The following is an 18,639-nucleotide window of genomic DNA, read 5'->3' as shown; positions in this document are numbered from 1 at the left end:
AAGCTGTGAATGCTTTAATCTGAGAGAGGAGTACCCCTGTGGCATTCTCACTTGCACTTGGTTCCTTCACCTACATTTTCTTCCCTTTGGGCAAAGATCAGCTATGTGCTTGTGCCCACCCCTGCAGCCAACATCTACATTAGGCAGAGGAAGCACAGTGCCCAGGGTCTAAGATACTTTCAGTGGTGCATGAAAATATTTTCATTTTCATTACTTTTCAAGTTGGAAGAGAAAAATGACATAAAAATAATGAATACATAAAAATGAATCCACCCCATGTTGTATGCATCTTTATATCAACACAGTCCTAAACTATGATTATCAATGTGGAGGAAGGGGTTTTTGAAGGCAAAAGTGCTCAGCTTAGTGAGGGAATTACTTTCTACATAAAGCACCAAAGTCATAATGCAGTCCTGCCAATCATGTGGGGTGGAATCAGTGAACAAGAAATGCTAAAAAGACTTGGAAAAAGCCCAGAACACGAGGGACCTATGTTTGGGAAAGAAATCTCTCTCTTTGGGGTGAGGACAAAGAAGATGCCAGATTCTGCCCACTCCCCCAGCCCCACCCCCCACCTCAGCAAGGGTACAGCTTTGTATCCACCCACATTAATTACACCTATGGGACCCATTCAGTCATTTTCATGCAACATCGAAGATGACCCAAGTACTTTGGCATCTTTGTTTCTATCATTTGCTCAAGCTCTTCCTCATGTTCCGCCTGTGAAATACCTAGCTCATTGATGCTGCCTCAAAATGTTTTAAAAAATGACAGCATCAATTTTCCCTGTTTTGAGCTCTTGAATCATTCATTTAGAAGAATGGAATTTTCATGCTGCAACCTAAATAAGACCTATACATCTAGTCTTACAAAATATTAGTATCAATTAAGAACAGCTCTTATCACTGAAATCTTTTGAACAAGTAAGAAAGACAAGGAGTTGCTCCTCCTCCTTATTTTGCACTGAACACAATCCATTGGGGTTTATAAATACACTTTATCAAATCCCTCTGTGCAAGTAGTCCTGAGTGTTTCCCCCACCAACCCTGCACCATGAGAGAATGAATAAATGAATATCTAAGAGGGCCCACACAATACCCACGAGATAATCGGCATGCTGCAAGTGTCTGAAGATATCGTGTATGATAGACACCAAGGAGTGACCCTGTGCGTTTCACTCCTGAATTACTGGTTGGCAGAAATGGCTGAGCAATACAAACAGATCCGAGGAGGATACAACAGATAAACTCAGAAAACCAGTGGGCATGATTAGTAGATGGCAGAAATATATTTCTGTCCCCTGCCACCCTCACCGATTTACGCAGGACACAGTTTCTGATTTCCTTTGTTTTTCAACCTCAGTCTATTCTAGCTCCAGTGACTGACTACAAATGGCCACACTGTTTACAGAAGGCTGGGGTGTCAGTTGTTGAAGGAAGATGGAATCGAGCAAGTACACCTCCCACTCCAGAAGTCTGGTTCCCAGCTCAGTGGAGGCTCCTGGGGTTCCAGCCTCCTAGGGAGTCAGTGAAGACCACCGGAGGTGATCTCTAAATCCAATCTCTGCGAGACCAGCTTGCAGTGGCCTTGCAAGCGGAAGGAGACAGAGGGAGCATCGCCACAACAGCCACACTGAAAATAATTATTCTGATCCACCAACACCAACTAAACTATGAGAATGGTCTTGTAAGCAAGGTCTGCTTTAATAGAAACATAAGTATTATGCATTGCAGTCTATTATAAATTGGTTGTAATTTTCTCCTGACACTTTCTGAATTAGTTAGTATACAAAAATAATAATAATAATAATAACAAATGCCACAAAGCAAAAAAAAGCAAACTCGATGTCTGAAGGTTAATGATTGCTCATGAAAGCCACAGAAATAAATTATCTGCCTAGGGACACTGTCACATGATCAGCACAAAAGCAGCAAGAGCCAAAAATGTTTATGTAGAGGGAAAAAACACTGTCAGCGTCACAGAACCCTTCCCCCCACAGCTAAATTCGAGTCCTGAGCCAGCCAGCTGCTCCTGACTGCTTACATTAAACTAATTTGTGCTGCTACATTGCAGCTGCTTAATTTTTAGGCTGAACTTTATCACCAATAAGTGTTACAATAACAAGCGATATGATGGTATCTCTGAAGAAATATCCATCAACCTCCAAACAATGACAGCTTCAGGAGAGGAGACTGCAGAAAAACAAATTAAAACAACAAAAAAAAAGACAGAAAAGAAAATCACCCCCACACTGCCTCTTTAAAGGGGGGGAGGGGCGAACTTTTAGTGGGAAAGGCTTTAAAACGCTGCTTTGTTCCGAAGGCCATTCTGAAATGAAGAAGGGGGATGATTGAAAAGGTTAGCGAGCAGGGGAGGAGTTAACAAGTAAGATGTGCTTTTGCTAAGAGAGGGTGATTTGCAAGGTGAGAGCCTGAGATGGGAGAAGGCAATTTTGCTACAACAATGCATCCAGCCCCTCTCTTTCTCTTGCTCACTGCCCCCCACCCCATACCCCAAACCTTATGCCAACCCAACCTGGAGCTTAAGCCGTGATTCCAGACTTGTTCTCCACATTCTCCTCTGGCCAGCCCGGCACTGGAGCTGACAGTATTACTTGTTGTTCCCCAGGTCTTCCTGTGTTGTTTTCCTAGCCCAGTGTAAATGCAGAAACTCTTCTTTGGACAGAAACAGACACTGACCTGAACTGGTTTCAATTCCTGCCAAATATGCAGGCACTGTTTTTGCTACATTTTGGAATTTGGCTTACACCCTAAGTCAGGCATTTATTTGTACTCTGAAGTAGAATAGAGACCTAACTACTTAAAACATAAAAAGATTTTTTTTTTTAAGCATTAGGAATGTACTGAAACTTTTCCACTATTAATTCGTCTGAATATGATGAATGTTTTTTAGTTGAGCTATCTCATTACCCTCTCCTGTTTACTATGTGTGTGGGGGGGAGGTGGGGGTGGAAGGGTAAAGGTTGTGGGGGACAATTCAGCTTCACCCTGCTCAGTAATTACAAAAACAATTCCTTTGAAAGCCGGGGAAGAACACTCATGTCAGCTATTTACAGCATTTTTTAAATTCTGTGGTTTTCAGAATTAAGGTTCAAAGTAAGTGTCACTAATGTTGAGTAATAAAGTAGTTTTCCTTGCACAAAGATACTCTAAATTTAAAGAGAGATGTTTACGCTGGAATAATTTTCTCTGGCAGGAAAGAGGGGCCCGCGGGCGGGGGGAGGTTTAGACCCATCCCTGTTTTTTTCAACTCCGGGACACCTTTACACCTCATGGTCCCAGCCCAATCCTAGCAGTATTTTCTTTTTTCAGGCGGCTGATAAATCACACTACGGAGCTGACTCAGAATGCCACAGGGCAGGGCCTTGTTTCCATGGGTTTCTGTTGATGTCCCCCGACTGTGGCTGGGTGAGTGTGTTTGTGAGAGTTCTCTAAGGGACAATCCCAGAGGACGTGGATATGGAAGGAGTCCCTAGGGCCCGTCAGGATGGCTCAGCCCCTGTGCCAAGTGGGTCACTGTTGTGTAACTCCAGGCTTTCTCTCCACCCAGGGCTCAGCGGGATGTCTCTGTCTGCTGTTGGCAAGGCTTTAAGACCGCTGGGAACTCAGACACAAGCATCCTGGGGCCTGGAGGTGTGGCAGGGTGTAACTTGAATGAGGGTAACTTTCTAAAAGGCGCCTAACCATAGGCAGCCTGGGAAGGCATTAAGATGAGAGGATAATGGAAGGGAGGATCTTTGAACAGCCACTCGATTTTCTTAATGCTGGAGTCCTCTGCTTCCTTTGGTTGCCCTTGAACAGAGTACAAGGCCTTCTTACAGTGGGAGGCCAGTTATTGTTCAGTTGCTAAGTCATGTCTGACTCTTTGAGACCCCATAGACTACAGTACACCAGGCTTCCTTGTTCTTCACTATGTCCCAGAGTTTGCTCAAACTCATGTCCATTGAGTCAATGATGCCATCCAACCATCTCATCCTCTGTCATCCCCTTCTCCTCCTGCCCTCAATCTTTCCCAGCATCAGGGTCTTTTCCAATGAGTCAGCTCTTCACATCAGGTAGCCAAAGTATTGGAGCTTCAGCTTCAGCATCAGTCCTTCCAGTGAATGTTCAGGGTTGATTTCCTTTAGGATTGAACGGTTTGGTTTTCTTGCAGTCCAAGGGATTCTCGAGATGGACATCCTGTCAAAACTTCAAGTGTGAAATGAGGAATTAATTTGATGGAATGTATCCGTCTATCTTACCTGTTTCTCCAGAGCTAACTGAACTGGTCTGACGAGGACACTTGAAGGCTCGTGAATAAGTTCATACATTTGGTGTGGAAGACAGAGCTAAAGATGTGGGTACTGGTGTATACGTGTGAATGTGCACATACGTGTATGTGTGGGGAGCACATATGAATTCAAAACCATCAGTATCTGAGGCTATTTAATCCTGGACCTTGCAGGTTAGTTTTTCTCACTGTTTGGACTTGAGGCCTCTGTTGCAACCATGCCCCAGCAGATCATTGGTCAGGCCAAGAAGCATCGTAGCTTGATCCCCCTTCATATTTACTGGAGCAGGAGGTACTGGAGCAACACTGCATGTCTTGCACCTGGCCTTGTTCAATTGCGATGTCAGGTGAGCCAAAAAGAATAACCCAGAACCCTGGAACCAGCTGGATCCTAATGATCAGTACAAGTTCTATTCAGTGAAGGTAGATTACAGAAAACTGAATAAAGAAGGTCCGGACTTCTAAATGAGGTATTTCACTATAAAGCTGCTTAGAATGAAAGTCTTCCAGAAGCCGTCTACACAATTTTCCACTTAATCAGGAAATATTTCCCCTCTAAATGCACGAAATCATGTTGGTGTTTTCTGTTGGGGTTTACACTGATTAATAAATAGTCTGAAACTTGAAAAAAAAAAAAAAGGAAACGGTCGGTATGAAGACATTCTTCATTCTCAAGCCAGCCCCATGATGACAGAAAGAACTTGCTACCAGCCAGAAATGATGTCTCAGCATTGAGCAGTTTGAATTGGCTACTTTCCTGAAAATCTCTAGAAACAAATGTTTTTCCATGTAGCCTTTTCCAGAACAAATTAGCATAGACTCTGCAGATCCTGAATTAGGATCATAACTCAGGAACGTGGCTACATTTACCCCTGTGAGCTCCATAAGCATTGAGGCCTTATAGCTGCAGATTCCCTCAGCCTGTCTCTGAACTTCCCTCAATCTAACTTTGCATTTAAGCTAGAAATTATGCCTTTCTGGCTTCTAATTGTCAGAGAAGTGAAAACAGTTAATGAGGTAGGTTGTCATTTCCAATCCACAGCATTAATGTTTATCATCAGTTTGTGATGTATCATTTTTCACAAAGTGTGGAAAGCAATATATATGACTAAGGAGTATAAATGCTGTTCTGCATTTTTGCTTTCCTGTGAGCACATAGGCCAAATTATAAAGTGACCAAAATCAGATATCTAAGTATTCTTTCTTAGGATTATAAGTGACAAATAATTTATCTCTAAAATTAAAACTGCTGTCACTATTAAAACTTTTTAAAGTATGTATTTTTCCTGCACTGGGTCTTCATTGCTACACACAGGCTTTCTCAAGTTGTGGCAAGTGGGCGCTACTCCCTAGCTGTGTGCACAGGCTTCTCGTTGCAGTGACTTCTTTTGTTGCTGAGCATGGTCTCCAGGCACTTGGACTTCAGTAACGTCCGTACTTAGGCTTAGTAACTGTGGCTCGTGGGCTCCAGAGTGCTGGTGTACAGGCTCAGTTGCCCCATGGCATGTGGGATCTTCCTGGACCAGGGATCAAACTGGTGTCCCTTGCATTGCAAGGCAGATTCTTAACCACTGGACCACTAGGGAAGTCCAACATTTTTATATAAGTTCATGATAAAATATTTTTGTCCTAAAATCATAAATTTCTTTACAGGTCATCAGAAGAGATGATGTACGTGAAAATGTCTTGCAAACAGTGGATGCTATTTAAACATAAAGGATATCCACATCTGTTTTCAAATTTTAACCATGATCTCTTCTTTTATTTGAAACAAAAGTAAAGAAAGATAAATTTATCAGGCAAAATATTCCAGGAAACAGGACTCAAAGACAAGTCTTGTCACAGTTCTTCACTCAACCAGTATTTACTGTGTGTTTGCAGTGTATACAGTAAGGGTATTGTGTGTTTACTGTGTATACTGATATCATGGGACTTGAGAGGCACTTTGAATAACATTCTCCTGCTTGAAATATGTATCCTCACTAGTGGAAAACATCTCCCCATTCAAACACAAAGAGGTGAGACAACAGAGCAAGAAGCCAGTATCTCTGAAATCCCTCAGTTGGCATGTACTTGGCTGTACTGAGTGGTGAACGATGGGAAAGATTTGGATAGAGATGCCTGATGGCTCAGACTGTAAAGAATTGGCCTGCAGTGCAGGAGACCCGGGTTCGATCCCTGGATCAGGAAGATTCCCTGGAGAAGGGAATGGCTACCCACTCCAGTATTCTTGCCTGGAGAATTCTATAACAGAGGAGGCTGGCGGGCTACAGTCCATGGGGTCACAAAGTCAGACATGACTGAGCACGCACACACACCTATAGGGAGAGCCCACCTGTCCAATAGGCACACTTTGCCCTATGCCCAGAGCCGAGGGTACTTTTAAGTACCTATAAAAATGTTCCAATTTCTTTTAAAATCACGAGACAAAGGAAACTGTTAAGTCAAAGAAAGTTTCAATTTATAATATTAATACATCTTTGTATTAACAAAATCATAAAATAATTTTTAACATTTCTTTTAAGGGAGGAAAAAGTCCATGAAGGCAAAATTGCTTGTATTAGTTTCCTGCTGCTATTGAAACAAATTAGGACAAACTTGATATCATTATCTTACAGTTCTGGTGGTCAGAAGAACAAAATGGGTTTCATGAGGCTGGACACATGGGGGCTTGTTCCACATAGAGAGGAAAAATTAAGGGCCCTGCATCAACTGAGCGCCTGGCAAGAGCCCCATTGAAGTGAGAGGCCAGTCTTACTGGGAACTTCTGGGACTGCACCATCTGATACAAGGGTATGGACGATCCCTACCACCTTCTGCGTGTGAATACACACTGATCCCACCAGCTCATTCACTTTAGAATAAAGTTTCTAAAGCCAATGCTCATAGCCAGAGGCAAACAGAACAAGATGGTTAAAATACCTCCACTCAATTCAATGGATGTTTTCTAGAGACAGACTTTCTTGTCCCAACCTTGTTCTCTAAGGTCCCAGCAGTGTAATCTTAAAATGACCTTTAAGAATCTAAGGGACACATTTTCAGGACTGGAATTATAATTACAAGAAGAATGTGCAAGGCAGCTATTTCTGGTACCATGATGGATAGGATAGTGATGTTTATGAAAACAAACTTGAGTTGAGCAATGTTCCAGCAGACTTCATGCTGCCAGGGAAGACCATTGGGCCAACAGGACCCACGGTTTCCTTTACTAAGAGGGATCTGTCTCCCCATAATATTATGTAATTGACTCACATCTCCTCATTTTTCTTTAACAAACCCAGACACAGCTCCAGAGATGCCAAGTCCACACATATTTCATTTTTTTTAATCAGATATTTAACACAAGGAGACACATTTGCAGTCTACAGTTTAAACAACAGTCTAGGAAACTTCTGTGATTGTAGGATCTAATTTCGGCTTTCCTGTAATCCATTCCTCTGTATTACCATCTATAAAATGGATATAGCAATAATAAACCAAGTCATGAAATTATTTATAGGAATAACCACTGATGGGGATTGTATAGCACTTTACACATATAAAATCCTAAATAGTCCAAGCAATAAAAAGTAACATTTCCCAGTGACATCTCCATGAAAGCTAGTTTTTTTCTGAACAAGTACAAATTTTCCATAGAGATGCCTAAACTATAGTACTGCATACATAGATATGAAATGTAAACCGGATAGAAAAACAGAGCTATGTAACAAAATCTGAATTGAATGTTGGACTTTTATCTCAATACATCTGGCAATCTTCTTTTTGTTGTTGTTGTTGTTATTGCATATTGCATTTTGGTTTTCTTCCCACCATGAGGGAAAAATAAAAATCACAGAAACTATTTTACAGACAGGCCTACCAAATACTTTCTGAGTCTCTTAGTGAAAGACCAGGTCTTCAGAAAACTTCTCCAAGGGAAAATTCTTTGAAGTGTTTTACAGCCATTTGATCATTGGAGATTTTGATTATTTGCATTATTCTAAAATATCTTCATTCTCTAAAGCCTGGTAATAGTAAGTATTGTAGGAGACACTTTGATAAATAAGAGAAAACTAATAAGTAATAGTAAAAAAAAAAAAAAAAAAAAGACATGGCATTCCTCACTGAAGAGAACTGACATGGGGAAGGGATGGTTAAAATAAAAAACTGACAATGGAAATTTGGTGCTGCTTTATTTTTAAGAAAAGAAAATAATTCCCCACCACTGAATTTTTATAAAAACATTCAAGGTTTAAAAACAGTAAAAGAGCAAAATCATGAAGGTTGGGGCGTTAAGTGGGATTTCTGCAGAGAAATCACATAACAACACTTTGGAAAGCAAATTCAGGTGAAACTTGAATAGTGACATCCTGAACACTGTTTGGCCACAGACAGTAGAAATTTCTCCCTTTGTAGCGCTTTTCACCTCATCTCTGCAGGACAGAATAGGGAACGGAGTAAACTCTGAACAGCAGAAAACTACATCCAACTTGCAACAGGAAAAAAAGAAACCATGAGTGTTGTATCATTCCAAAATATTCTTGGACATTCCCTAGATTTTTTTTTTCCATCTTGCTGCTATACTTGCCCAACCATGCTGGGGTGTTATGCTATTTTAGACAAGAGTTAACAGGTCTTTTATATACACACATTTCCACATTCCAATGAGACCTATTATATCCTTTTCCTCCCCACCCCACCCCCCACCACACACACACACACACACACACACACACCACTCTCTCTCCTCCTCCACTCACACAGTACCCTCTCCATCCACTCATTTTTCCTTGTTGTTTAACACTTCCCAATGACTGAATGTTTCCAAAGCCATGCAAACCCACAGGACTGAGAAAGGTTTCCATCACGTGACATGGTTGATTCTGCAAAATGAAATGGCTGCAGTCAGAAAGCAGGTAAAACAGAGGAAATGGCAGGGAAAGAAAGGGCTTAGACTGGGCTGATAATCAAGTGACGGGGTGGGAACAGGCCTCCAGGAATACTGTAGCATCTTTCTACTCACCCTGTTTCATGTAGACCAATAGCATCAGCTGGGATCTTGTCAGAAATGCAGAAACTTAGGGCTCACTTGGATTCAAATCTGTTTAATCAGAATCTGCATTTTAACAAGACCCCTAGATGAGTCAGAGACACTAAGGATAGAGAAACACTTCCTTGGGTCAATCTCTTGCCACCAGAAAACTAAAGAGAGTAGTCAATAATATAAACATTTATATCCAATAAAGGAAAAAAAATATAATTTCCCTTGATATTTCAAGAACTATTAGGCTTCGCAATCAAGATGCAGTTAAACTCCTTCTCCTGCTCTCATCTACTACCCTTCTCATTATTTAGGAGGATTTTCTGTGCTTGACATGCAGATTCCCTCAGTCAGTCCAATGACTTCATGGCAACACAAGGAAACTACAGTCTAAAATGTGGGCTTTGGAACAGAGACCTAAGGCCCCACACCATCTGCCCAGATAATTAATACTGTGATGGGCACTCCACCCTCCCCTCCCACTGAAATCTGCTCCCAAAGAGGGGAATGTAGTGTTACCCCTTCCAGAGTCATTTTCATTCAACTCAAAAGAAATTACTGAATATAGAGTATTTGGTAAAGGAGATGCAAATTTATTTTTTCCTTTTTAGGCTAAGTTGCACTGGAGGATGTTCAGGAACCCCTATACCACATCAGATGGTCATCAGCCCTCTTTATAAGACCTGTCCTGCTCTCACTACAGAAGAGAAGGTTGAGGGGAAAGGTTTAGAGTCACCTGGGGTTCTATAGAAAAGTACCTTCTAGACCTTTGAAGTTATGGGGAAAAAAACAAGTGAAGAATGAGGGCAGAGTTATGCAGTCACCTAAATAAAAGAGAGAATTGCTCTAGGAAAGTTTAGTCCGTCTGAAAAGGGGTTCGTTGCACAGAAGCCACAGTGGCAGAGTCCATCCAAGCAATCTGGGACAGGTATTCTCCACCATCAGATTTTGAGTGTGAGCATTTCCAGTCCCACTGAAAATCCATCCTTACGGTGGAGTTGGATGCAAAATGTGTGGCCACAGGCTACTTCTGGTCCCATTCACAAAGTTATTCCTATTATAGCTTGAATGTTTCGGGCTAACTTACCCTGATGCTGCTAGTGATCCAATTTCTCTAAATCCTACGTTTTAGATTCTGCCCTACAAAAATTTTTTTTAATGAAGTAATACTTTACTTTCCTTAAGGCTTGATCACAACAAGGAAAGAAGGAATCACTATTCAGGTTCTTAATGCCAAACTTCTCATAATGAATGGATGGTTTGACTTTCTAAAACATATATCAAATTAAAACCTGGGTTAACATGAGTCTTCCGGTAAGAAAGGGACAACTTGCAACACCATGGCACACCAATAACAGGCATTCTTGGGAAACATGAATCATGTGTTTATGCTCCTTCCCTGGTGGCTCAGCTAGTAAAGAATCTGTCTGCAATGTGGGAGACCCAGCTTCAATCCCTGGGTTGGGAAGATTCTCTGGAGAAGGGAATGGCAACCCACTCTAGTATTCTTGCCTGGAGAATTCCATGGACAGAAGAGCCTGGTGGGCTTTGCAGTCCATGGGGCTGCAAAGAGTTAGACAGGACTAAGTGACTAATACACACTCCTACTACAGTACTAAATAGAAAGCCACAAGCCAACCAACACCCACCCCCAAGAAAAGACTTGTTAAAACCAGAGATGAAGTGATATGATGTCTGGGGTTGTCTTTAAAATAATCCAATGCCATTCAAGTTGAGAGGAAAGGGAATATATCGACCAAGACTGGTCATGAGTTAACAATTGTCAGAGCTGGGTGAATTGCACTTGGAATTATTGTTCTGTTTCTAATTTCCACAATTAAGAAAAACAAATTTTTTCCAAATACCAGGAATGACAACTGAAAATTGAACGTAACTTCTTGCTCTGAATCTGTATATTTGACTACCTTCTTGCTCCGAACAAGTCAGATTTCTAAGGATGGGGCAGGACACAAAGTAAATACAGTTCTATCTTTGAATTTGCCAACAGTCTCAAACTATCATTCTTTGCTTAAGGCGGTTTTTGTCATTCCAATTAATCCAACATCATTCAACACATTCATTAACATTATATTTACTACATCTTCCAAATCATAATTAATAGAAATAAGACCAAGTATTTTATGATGGTATAAATCACTGGGAGAATCTTCTCAATTAAATAGTTGATGAAAAGCAATAAATGATAATAATTCTGCAAATTCACCACAAGATGATCCTCAAAAGATCCATAAGGTGCATTCACTTAATTTAAATGCCTACATAGCACATTGAAATGTCTCCAATATTTCAAAAGCCAAAGTTAAAAAAAGAAAATATAATGGTAGTTATGTCTAATCTGGCTTTTAATTTATTGGTAGGGAAAAGGTTTTTCATGAGAAATGCTTTTAAATATATCCTCCAAGTCTCTTAGTTTGCCATTTAGAAACAAATCAGAAAAAAAAAAGCTTTTCTAAACACTGAAAAATTCAGTATAATGATAAAAATTCCTAATATCAAGTAAAAAATAATTAATCCTATTCTTCAATCCACACTAATATTCTTACCCAAATATATCTGAATAAATATCATATAAAGTAATTCACATGACTAAATATGTCTAAAATATTTCATATAAAACTTGACTATTATATGAATAGAATATATTTTTTTCTTTTATTATACCATTTATTCAGGTGATTTGCCTGTTTGTTCTCAGAACCATTCCTGATTTTTCCTAATCGGCACTGTATTTCAAAGGAAAACTCTATAAACTACATTTCCCAGGACCCCTCTCAGAAAGACTTCCTGTTAGGTTTGGCCAATGGGAGGCAGTAGTGGGAGATTGAGGGTTGGGAGAAAGAAGCCAGAGTATTTCTTCTCTTTCTCTTCGGGGTAGTGAGTATACTCCCTACATAGACCAGAGAGTCTCTTCCCTTTAGGGCTCTAGTCCCTGGTGGATGGCCCCACCCTGTGCCTCTGAGCAGCCCCACTTCCTACCCAAGTGGTGCTGGCCTCAGGCCCAGATGACGCTGTCTTCTGCCTTGGTTCCTCCAGCTCTAAAGCTGACAGGATTCTTGCTATTGCTAACCTCTGGTTGCCTTCCTTCCTTTTCTGACTTTTAAGCACTGCTAACACCTTTTGTAATTATTTCCCCACGATAAATGTGTTTACTGAAATAAATGTGGCTTAAATTCTGTTTTCCTGACTGGATCTTAACTAATATACTCTTCATCTTTAATTTTGCAATTTTATAGTCTTTTTTAAAAAGCTGTTATGTGTATTGGCATAATTTTTATCCTTACAAAATGATTCTATTTATTGTTTATGATCAATTTCTTCTTAAGTGGTTGCAAGTATTCTTACCAGAAATCCTATTATTTTGCTAAATACTGGGGAAAAGCAGTTTCCAAACATTTGTAAGAGACTTATACTTTAAAAATTGGTATTAATGTTGTCCTGTGCTACCCTAGAGGTTTGGTCAATAATTACATAATAATTTCTTACCACACATGAAATACCTTAAACTAGGTCCCATTGGATACTCTCTCACGGGCAATGTAAATCTGAGGCTTGCAACTATGTTAGCAAACACAGAGCACTATGGAAATAAACATACAGTAGATGTCACGAAGCAGGGGAAGCAGGCTGTAGTAAGAAGGTGTGCTATCAAGAATAAATGTGAATGGCAATAAAAAGAATAAACATGGAGAGGGAATTGAACTGTGGAGAAAAATTAGGCAGAGGAGAGTTGTTCCAAGGACAGCCTCCTCTAAGAGATGCTGTTGGGTGTCCAGGTGTCCTGCCAGCCTCCCTGAAGGATCACTGTATCCCAAATGCCTGGAACTTTCTGGCCTGTGAGTGATGATCTTGGGCCCTCCTTACTTTGCCAGGGTTTATTCTTATTTAAAAACATGTTAACTGAAGTCAACTGAAAATAAATCTCGGGATTAAAGCAAAATTAAAACTGCATTGAAGGAAGTTGGCCAACATCATTTATGCACCCTGATAAACTTCTCTGCATGACTGGTGAGGTCAGTTATCAATAACACATTCCAAAGCTTCATTGTATGCAGAGCACACTGGAAAATATCGATGACATGGCCCACAGGGACATTATGACCCAATGAAAGGGAGAAGGATAAGTATTGACACTAATGCTCTGGACAGAGATTTACAGGAAGTTTAGCACAAGCAACTGCATCATTGCAATATATTTAGTCATGATGAAGACTATAGACTGGGTCGACACTGTGAGGGTTCAGTTCCCAGCTCAGCAGCTTAGAAGTTGTTTTACTCTGGGTAAATTACAGCCATTGTTTCTATGCCCAACTGCTTTCATTGGCAAAACGGAGACACCTAGACAGAGTGGTGTGGGGATTAAATGAATTAATATGTGTAAGATGCTTATTGCTACACCAGTATTTATAGCTCATGACAGTGGAAGAAATGGGCTGCACAAGTACAAATCTTGAAAATAGTAAAAAGAAAAAACATTGTTTCAATTATATATTTATCTTTTACACATGCTAGTGTTTAAATATGCACAAAAGCTATAAACCCCCACAAGACTATAAGTTCTGGGAAGGCAGGGATCCTGTTTAAGTTACCATTTCTCTCTCCAACTGTAACAGTTTTTAGCACAAAATGGGTAATTGATAGTATTTGTTATATCCTATGGTCAATACACTCAATTAATAGTATAGTGCTGCCCCATTTTTCCTTTTCATCTTTCTGATATAGGTTTTATCTGTTTAACTTGCTGCTTCATTTATCTGACATGTAAATTTCCTCAGCAACAGTACAAGGGGATTCAATCTTGCTGCGACCATATCGCTACTTGAGAAAGCATTTCTCCCACTTAGAAGTCTTGTCTATCTACTTTTTAAGAGCAAACAATTTACAACATCTATTCTCCATTCTAGATTCTGCCAGAGACACAGTAGGAAAATCCTGGAACACCCAGTACCTACTGTGTACCTGGGATTCCCACAGATGGCCTCTGAATCTGTTATAATTGACTTACCAGGACTTGAGTGCACACAGAGTAGTGTGGGAATTCTGAGTGGCATCCTTAGATTTCTTTTTGCCGCATCCTTTGCCCTGACTTTAAGAGGAAGCCAACCTTCTCTCCTCTGACCTGTGCCACAGATGTCTTCCACATCAATACCATCTGTGATCCCAACGGAAATGATAGTTAAAATTTGTTGCATCTGTTATTGGACCTATCTTTGCGGTATGAGTAATGAAATTTGGCTTCCAAACTAATTCATTTTTATGCAGATAGCCCAAAATAACCTGTAATTAAAACACTAAAGGTAGACACAACTGGGAGATACATGATGAATGTCAGAAAAAGTTTTTTTTCAATAAAGAAGTCTGACAATTTTTTAAAAAAAATATCAACTCTAAGAGATATTTATCTAAGTTAGTATCTAAGTTATTTATTTTCTAAGTTAATAGAAAATAAAATTATGGAAAGATAGCTTTTTATTGGTAGACCTGAAACTGTGGAAATGAAGTGTTTGATAACCTGAAATATTGCTCTTTCTAAAGCACTATTTTTATAATGGAATTGGAAGGTGACTATTGTTTTGCTATTATTTTAATTACTGTGAACATATGGGGTAAAGAGAGGGAACATAAAAATGATTGCAGTTAAAGTATACCTATAAGAATCAATTAAATTTATTTTCTAAGGGATCATAAAAGTGATCATTCTATCACTCAAAATTGAAGATTATTTAATTTATATATTAAATTAGTAAGATTTTCAAATAATGTATTTTATATTAATTAAATGAGACATTGGGAGATTGCAAATGGCAAAAGAAAAAGTTTAATGGGCTTGATGTTTTGGTATTTATCAAAACTATATTCTTGTAATTTCTAAGTTGATATTGGCAATAAATAATAACTTCCAGCCCTAGAAGAAAACTTAATTATATTCTACTTAGTTTTGCATATTCTTTTCATGAATAAAAACCTGGTTTTCCAGTGGCCTCATGTATGACCAGTGGCAAGCTGGACCAGAGCCTTATTTCCCCTCCATCCAGGCTCTGGAGGTTCCACCACCCTTCAGCTAACAGATTACAGAAAGTTTAACCAGTTAAAACTCTCTCAGAGTGAACTGTTCAAAAAACACATGCATCATCATGTTTTCATCATAATGACTTTTCTAAGGATGACTATTTTTTCTGCTATAAGTGATAAAATAATCTTTGCTTTCAACAAAAATAATTTTGCAAAACAAAAATTTAAGAGATAACCAAAGTTATGCTGGCTAGCTAAAACTATAAAGATTACTGAATAAAATATTCTTAGGGCCATTTCACATAGAAGAATCAAAAGTTCTATCCTGAGAAGTGAAAACAAAACCAAAAATCAATTGCTATTTTGGAAAAACACACTTCAAGTCTTACCCCATTTTATTGGTTGCACCAGGTTATAAAGTAGGATTGGTATTTCATTTAAGGAAGCTTATCAGCATGACTTACACAAGAGTATGGCCATATATGGAAGGAAACATTGCTCTGGGATTAGGATCTCTGGATTTAATTCCAGGCTCTATCATTTCCTAAGTGTGTACCTAAAGCACGTGCTTAATCTCTTTCAGTCCCTCAGTTTCCTGAAAAAAAGGTATAATATCAACCTTAAAGGGTTGTTTGTATAGATTAAAAAGGTAGCATATAAAGTTCTTGGAGCTTCCTGGGCACATATGGAGTAGTCAATAAATAAATATTGGGTCACTATTATTGTTGTTATGATCAGTACTCTGATTGTAGGTCACCAACAACAAATATCAGAGAAGGCAATGGCAACCCACTCCAGTACTCTTGCCTGGAAAATCCCATGGATGGAGGAGCCTGGTAGGCTGCAGTCCATGGGGTTGCCAAGAGTCAGACACAACTAAGCAACTTCACTTTCACTTTTCACTTTCCTGCATTGGAGAAGGAAATGGCAACCCACTCCAGTGTTCTTGCCTAGAGAATCCCAGGGACGGGAGAGCCTGGTAGGCTGCCGTCTATGGGGTCATACAGAGTCGGACACGACTGAAGCAACTTAGCAGCAGCAGCAGCAACAACAAACATCCATGGAATGTGAACATTTTAGAAGACACTGTGAGATATTACAAAGGAATAATGATTCCTTAAGAATTGATGCTTTTGAACTGTGGTGCTGGAGAAGACTCTTGCGAGTCCCTTGGACTGCAAGGAGATCCAACCAGTCCATCCTAAAGGAGATCAGTCCTGGGTGATCATTGGAAGAACTGATGCTGAAGCTGAAACTCCAATACTTTGGCCACCTTATGTGAAGAGCTGACTCATTGGAAAAGACCCTGATGCTGGGAGGGACTGGGGACAGGAGGAGAAGGGGATGACAGAGGATGAGATGGCTGGATGGCATCACCAACTCGATGGACATGAGTCTGGGTGAACTCCGGGAGTTGGTGATGGACAGGGAGGCCTGGCATGCTGCTATTCATGGGGTCGCAAAGAGTTGGACACGACTGAGTGACTGAACGGAACTGAAGAAGATACAGTGCAGTAGAAGGGTGATAAAAACAAAAATATAAGTGGGTGATAAAGCCTAACTGGGCTTCCCCTGTGGCTTGGTGGTAAAGAATCTGCCTGCCAATGCAGGAAACACAGGTTCAATCCCTGATCTGAGAAGATCCCACATGCTAAGAGCAATTAAACCCATGTGCCACAACGATGGAGCCTGTGCCCTAGAGCCCAGGAGCCACAACTACTGAGCCCATGTGCCCTAGAGCCCGTGCTCTGCAACAAGGGAAGCCACTGCAATGAGAAGCCTGCGCATAGCAACAAAGAGTAGCCCATTCTCACTGCAACTAGAGAAAAGACGGAACAGCAATGAAGACCCGACATAGCCAAAAATAAATAAATAAAATTATTAAAAAAAAAATAAGACATGAAGTGGAAATAAGAGGTACAGCTATATCATTTGCCAGTAGTGCTGTGGTCTGCTAATAATTTTCAAGAAATGCACTGCAAATTAATATGACTAATAAAATTTACTAATATAATTAAAAGTACCAAAAATCAGCAATTTTCTTAAATAATATCATTAATAGAAGTAAATGTAAGATAAAAAGTGTCTTTTCACAATTGCTATTTAAAAAAATAGAAATAACTTAGAAAAGAGTAGAACTTCTATTTAACCCCACCCACTGCCTCACGGGGGATTGGGGGGTGGAATAGGGAGGCGGTTGGGGAAGGAACCTACAACATTTTATCAGGAGACAAAAGAGAACTTGAATAAAGGTTATATACCACAGTCTTAGATGAGAGATAAAATATTAGAAAAATAACTACTTTTCATGGATGGATTATAATTTCCAGTCAATTATAATAAAGATATCAGTGAAATTTCCTCAGAGTTGGCAAAGTGATTATAATATCCTCTGGAAGGATGACTGAAAGATAAGGTCAGACTTCATTTGGATTAAAGAAAATAAGTCTTAAACATCTAAGCTAATGGACTGAGGGCCATGCATATACATATACATGGGAAAAGTACAGAAGGAAATTATCTTAAAAACATTATCTCTAGGTGATGAGACTCTGGATGGATTTAATTTTTTTGTTGTTCTTCTGTAGTTGCCAAAATCTTTATAATAACTACTTACTGATTTCAGAATCAAAGGAAATACACGTTTTTAAAACAGGAAACAAAAAAATAAATAGCTTGAGTTCTGGAAGCAAAGTTGAACTCCAACAAAAATCATAATTTTGCCAGACTCAATAAAAATTAAATTGATACACTAAGAAACCACTTACAAGGAAGGAAGCACATATTCGCTATTAAATTCTATGAGACTAGGCAACCACACAGGTATAATTCTTATCCTGTTAATAATTGACCAAAAAAAAAAAAAAAATGTAATGCCATATACTTAGACCTGGCACTCAAGACGAAGAAAAGGGACTACAGACTAGGAAAACCTAGCAATTTTCCCATATAGAAGATGGCTTTTGAGGAGAAGATTGTATGTGGATAGTTGAAGCAGAAGATTACTTAGGCATGTAACATGGCTGCCAGTGAGGATGAGTAGATTTTGTGGATTCTGCCTGGCCCTGGGTCAAGATTACCAAGACTACTTACTCAATTTGGTTCCACTTTACTAGGATTGACGGGTCTCCTCTGAATTCGGCACACTATTAGACGCTGTGATTGTCACAAAAGCAGTGTAAAACATGGCCCTTGATCTCCAAGACCTTTCAGTCTGATTGTGGAGGCAAGATAACACATGAACAACTTGAATACAAGACAAAAGAATAAATAGATTAAGTGCACATACGAGAGGTTCA

The 18,639-nt window shown here is 39.6% G+C and overlaps 1 pseudogene; it reads left to right on the top strand.

The window, feature by feature from the left end:
* The first annotated feature begins 4,508 nt into the window (after positions 1–4,508).
* On the top strand, positions 4,509–5,222 carry LOC109563666 (cytochrome c oxidase subunit NDUFA4 pseudogene; annotated as a pseudogene).
* The last annotated feature ends 13,417 nt before the right edge of the window (positions 5,223–18,639 follow it).

This window comes from Bos indicus, chromosome 9 (assembly GCF_029378745.1).
Source record: "Bos indicus isolate NIAB-ARS_2022 breed Sahiwal x Tharparkar chromosome 9, NIAB-ARS_B.indTharparkar_mat_pri_1.0, whole genome shotgun sequence".
Lineage (NCBI taxonomy): Eukaryota > Metazoa > Chordata > Mammalia > Artiodactyla > Bovidae > Bos > Bos indicus.
Note: the sequence above shows the minus strand (reverse complement) of the source record. Positions and strands in the feature narration are given on the sequence as shown.